Below are 4,499 nucleotides of genomic sequence, written 5' to 3'. Positions count from 1 at the left end.
GGAGGAGGAGGAGGAGGAGGAGGAGGAGGAGGAGGAGGAGGAGGAGGAGGAGGAGGAGGAGGAGGAGGAGAAGAAGAAGAAGAAGGAGGAGGAGGAGGAGGAGGAGGAGGAGGAGGAGGAGGAGGAGGAGGAGGAGGAGGAGAAGAAGAAGAAGAAGAAGAAGAAGAAGAAGAAGAAGAAGAAGAAGAAGAAGAAGAAGAAGAAGAAGAAGAAGAAGAAGAAGAAGAAGAAGAAGAAGAAGAAGAAGAAGAAGAAGAAAAAAAAGAAAAAGAAAAGGACGCCTGGGTGGCTCACTTGGTTAAGCCTCTGCCTTTGGCTCAGGTCATGATCTCAGGGTCCTGGGATCCGGCCCCGCATGGGACTCTTTGCTCAGTGGGGAGTCTCTTCCCCCTCTCTCTCTGCCTGCCCTGCCTCTCTGCCTACTTGTGATGTCTCTGTCAAATAAACAAATAAAATCTTAAAAAAAAAGAAAACAAAAAACCCAGCCATGGAAAGAAGGCTAAAATAAGGACCTTGTCCTTGACAAGGATCAGAAGGTCATGGGTATAATATTTACCGATTGTTTATATTCATCAACTGGTAACCTTTTTGGGGTGGGAGACAAGTCTTAGAATTTGTATTTTCACCACACAGTTCTGAACATTCAGCATATAACTGTTCATGAATTATACAATAAAGAAAATTTTTGAATGCTTGAGAGAGGCTGGTGTAAAGCCGATAGAGAGGTCTGGTTCGGAGCGTTCTCTTTGGAAGGGCTGGGAGGTGCTAATTTAGCAGACCCTCCCCCCGCCCCCCACCAGACTATTTATATCCACCAGCAAATGTGCCAGGTGCCTGGCATTCAGCTCATGGCCCAGGAAGACAGGAAATAAATTTCTTTTCAAGGATCCCAGCTCCAATGTGGAAAAAGAAGTCTGGCTTGTGCTTTCTGTCTCCCCCTCTTGATAAGCACACAAATAAACAGCCTTACACTGAAGCAGAGGCCGTGAGCGCAGAGTCCAAGGACCCGGCTCTGGGTCTGTAAGAAATGTCGTTTCCTCTGCCTCACCTGTCAGACATTTTTCCTTTGCACTGAGTGAAAAGAATAACCATGAGCTCACAGGGACCAGTCGGACAACTGGAAATCCCACCTGGTGCAGGCTCACACCCTGGTGATTTCTCCGCCAGAGAGGAAAGAGCTCCCTGCTAGCCCACCTCACCCTGCCCCTTCTCACCAGGCCCCTCTCCCTTCTGGCAAGTATCCAGTCCATTTCTAGCCTGTATAGACAAGTCCACACAACAGTCTAACCCAACAGCACTTCACAGACCAGCAAAGTCACAGACGAGTTGAGCTAGAAGAGTCCACGCGGCACCACCAAACCCAGCAGAGGGGCAGTGGTTTACTGGCTAAGTGTGTGGGCCACAGGAGCCGGATGCTGACATGCAAATCCCAGCGTTGCCCCCTTTTACCCTTGTGACCTTGAGTAAACCGTGCAGTCTCTCCATTTCAGTTTCTTCTTAGCAACAATAGGGATGATAAAAACACTTTCCTTGTCGAGCTGGCGTGAGGACATCACCATCCCTGGCTACCCCTGTCACGGCGTGCGAAAGCTCATCATAAACTGTACGATGCAATGTAAATGTGCAGCGTGATGTGATGACCTTTATTGCTCTTACCGGCACCTCCGTGTTTAGTCAACACTTACTTGTGTGGATTTTAGGAGGCACAACCATTAGACTGTTCAGCTCTGTGCGGGTCAGCTCTGCACTGTGCTGACTCAGAGGGTCAGACAGAGGTGTTCGTGCCCTGGAACAGCCGGGAGGAGGCTCACCTGCCCAGGAGCGAGGAGCTTGAAACCCCCAATCACGGTGCTGCTGGAGGGAGGCTGCTCCAGAAGCAGCCGGCATCAGAGAAGGGCTCTGGTTGGAGTTCCAGGGAGTCAGAAACAGCGCGGGGATGGAGACGGGCTCTCTGAGGAAGCCATCGCCACCCCACACAGCAGGAGAGAAGCAATTGCCACCTCCATCTTCCAGCCCCATGTACAGCGGGTGATCAATGACTCATCGCAAAGGAAACGTTTCTTTATGAGGATGCAATACATCTGTCTTAGGCTGATTAAAAATTGTTCCTTGTCAGCCTAGCAAGTGTGATATTAGAGTCTGGAATGCAGATGCACAAAGGACTTTGGCGTCTGATCCACCTGCACCCCAACCCTGGCTCTGCCAATGCCCAGCTCTCTGACCTTGGGAAAATCGCTTAACTTCTCTGGTTCTGTTACCTTGCCTATAAAATGGGGATAATAAATTTAACTCCACCGGGTTACTGCTGAGAGTCAGAAGACTTGGCACTTGTGAAATGCTGTGTGCCTACTGAGCGAGGTTCAGAGGAAGCAAAAAAGGTAACGACTATGTCTCCCTCTTCCTTCCTAAGAGAATCGTCAAGTCTAGGTGTACACAGGTGGACCATTCAACTGCTTATCAACCTGTCTGTCCCACTGCTTCTCAGCTGTGTCCGGAATTCCCAGAATGGAACTGTCGTTGCTCAGAACATAAAACAAAATAAACCAAACTCTGGAGTGTCCTGCTCTATAAAGTTAACAGTCCTGTTGCTTCCTTACCATGGCACCATCACCTCGAATTTACCGACTTAGCTGTGAAAAGGATGTTCATTACTTAAAAAGAAGATACAGGCCTAAGTATGCTGTCACAAGGTAGCGACAGGTACTCTACTTAGAGCTCTTTCAATGATTTCCTAAATTTAGAAATTCGCACAAACTTCTCTTACCAAAGTTATCACATTCTGTATTTGTTTTCATGTCAGTGTTCCCTCCTCAGCTGGGACTGTGGACTGCTGATCTTTGTACAGTCACTGCTTAAATTAGTATTTAGCATATCGGCAGTGCTAAGGAAATCTTTTAAGTGAGATCTGAATTGAGCTGATCTTCCTATAAACTATTTTTTAAGTTTTTTAAAAAAATTTAATTAATTTATTTATTTGACAGAGGGAGAGCACAAGCAGGGGGAACAGCAGAGGGAGAGGGAAAAGCAGGCTCCCCCTCGAGCAGGGAGCCCGATGTGGGACTCGACCCCAGGACAGATCAGGACCTGAGCCGAAGGCAGATGCTTAACTGACTGAGCCACGTAGGTGCCCCTTGAACTATTTTTTTAGGTCAAATCCAATACTACTCTCTACATGATGATTTACTCTGACTCAGGATAAACAGTGTCATGCCTTTTATGCACCAAAAACAAAGTATCCGGTCACATGAACAACTCATTAATAAAAGATGCTCATCAGAGAAGTCAAAAGATCTCAGATTTTTCTGAAGTATATTCCATCCACTTCTCTTACATGTTTCAATATAACCTTTCATGGAATCTCACTGCCCAATAATTAAAAACAGAACTAACGACAAAAAAGCCATTGCCATTTATTGAGGGCTTAGCATGTGCCTGTGTGAAGTGCTTTACATGGATTATGTAAATTCTTGCTTCAGCTTCATTACAGGGTCAAGGAGAGGGCAAACTGGATGCACTGGCCAGTGGGGTAGTCACCCACGGTCATCCAGCTAGCAAGCCAAATTTCAGACCGAGAAGGTCAGACTCCAAATCCAGGACTTTTCGCCACTGCACCTGCATACCTCCCGGCATGGCATTCGGGCTTCGGGCTTCATGGGATCTATTCCACAGTCTTCACTACCTACCTCAGTTTTCCCCTTCTGTGCATGCTCTGCTTCAGCTAGAGGAGCTCCTGCTAGCATACCCGTCCTGCACTTCCCCAGCTCGGCCTCGGCTTAGGAGAGCCTGCCTCCTGGAATGCCTTTCCCATCTTCTCTCTGCACAGCCTAACCCATCACCCTTTAAGACCCAGGCCAACCCCTGTCTCTTCCAGAAAACTTTCCCTATCAGGGGTATCAGCCTCTGCCCACCTTCCAAGCACACCTCCAATAGGAATCTTCTCTCCCTTCTCTGAGCCGCCAGAGCATTTTCTCAGCACTTCCTGTGGATGCCCCGCACCTTATCCCTGGTATATCCTTTTTGTGTGCAGAAGCCCCAACTCTCTCTACTGGACCTTGCTCACCTTGGAGGCAGAATCCACTTTGGATCCAGACATGGATACACATGGCATTCAGTTCAGGAGATTGTGTGTGGAAGCCCTTCTCACTGAGGCCCCATGACTGGGTAGCTTTGTGTGAGGAGCTAAGTCACACAGATTCCCTTCCTCGCACCACCCCCTCCCAACTTAATTGATTTAATGGGACTTTGTGGGATTCATCAATGAAGCATGAAATGGACCCACATGCTGCCAGAGCCACCCAATTAATCAAAGAGCTAGTGAAAAATGAAAATACTGGATAAGATCAAAATAAATAATTGCCAAATTAGTCACCAGCTGTGCCTTGTTGTCAACAAACAGAGCCTCGTCTCCTGTAACTCCCTACCTACTCGGATTGTACAATGAGGTCTCAGCTGACAGGCATGAGTAAGGAACTGAGAATGTTCTGGAGATAGGATGTCAG

General features: G+C 47.8%; 1 pseudogene; it reads right to left on the bottom strand.

Moving 5' to 3' along the window:
* LOC111146774 overlaps positions 1-2,019 on the bottom strand; it is a 23,469-nt pseudogene extending 21,450 nt beyond the window's left edge.
* Between the last annotated feature and the right edge of the window lie 2,480 nt (positions 2,020-4,499).

Source organism: Enhydra lutris, unplaced genomic scaffold (genome assembly GCF_002288905.1).
Source record: "Enhydra lutris kenyoni isolate GAN:26980312 unplaced genomic scaffold, ASM228890v2 scaffoldscaffold14, whole genome shotgun sequence".
NCBI lineage: Eukaryota > Metazoa > Chordata > Mammalia > Carnivora > Mustelidae > Enhydra > Enhydra lutris.
Note: the sequence above shows the minus strand (reverse complement) of the source record. Positions and strands in the feature narration are given on the sequence as shown.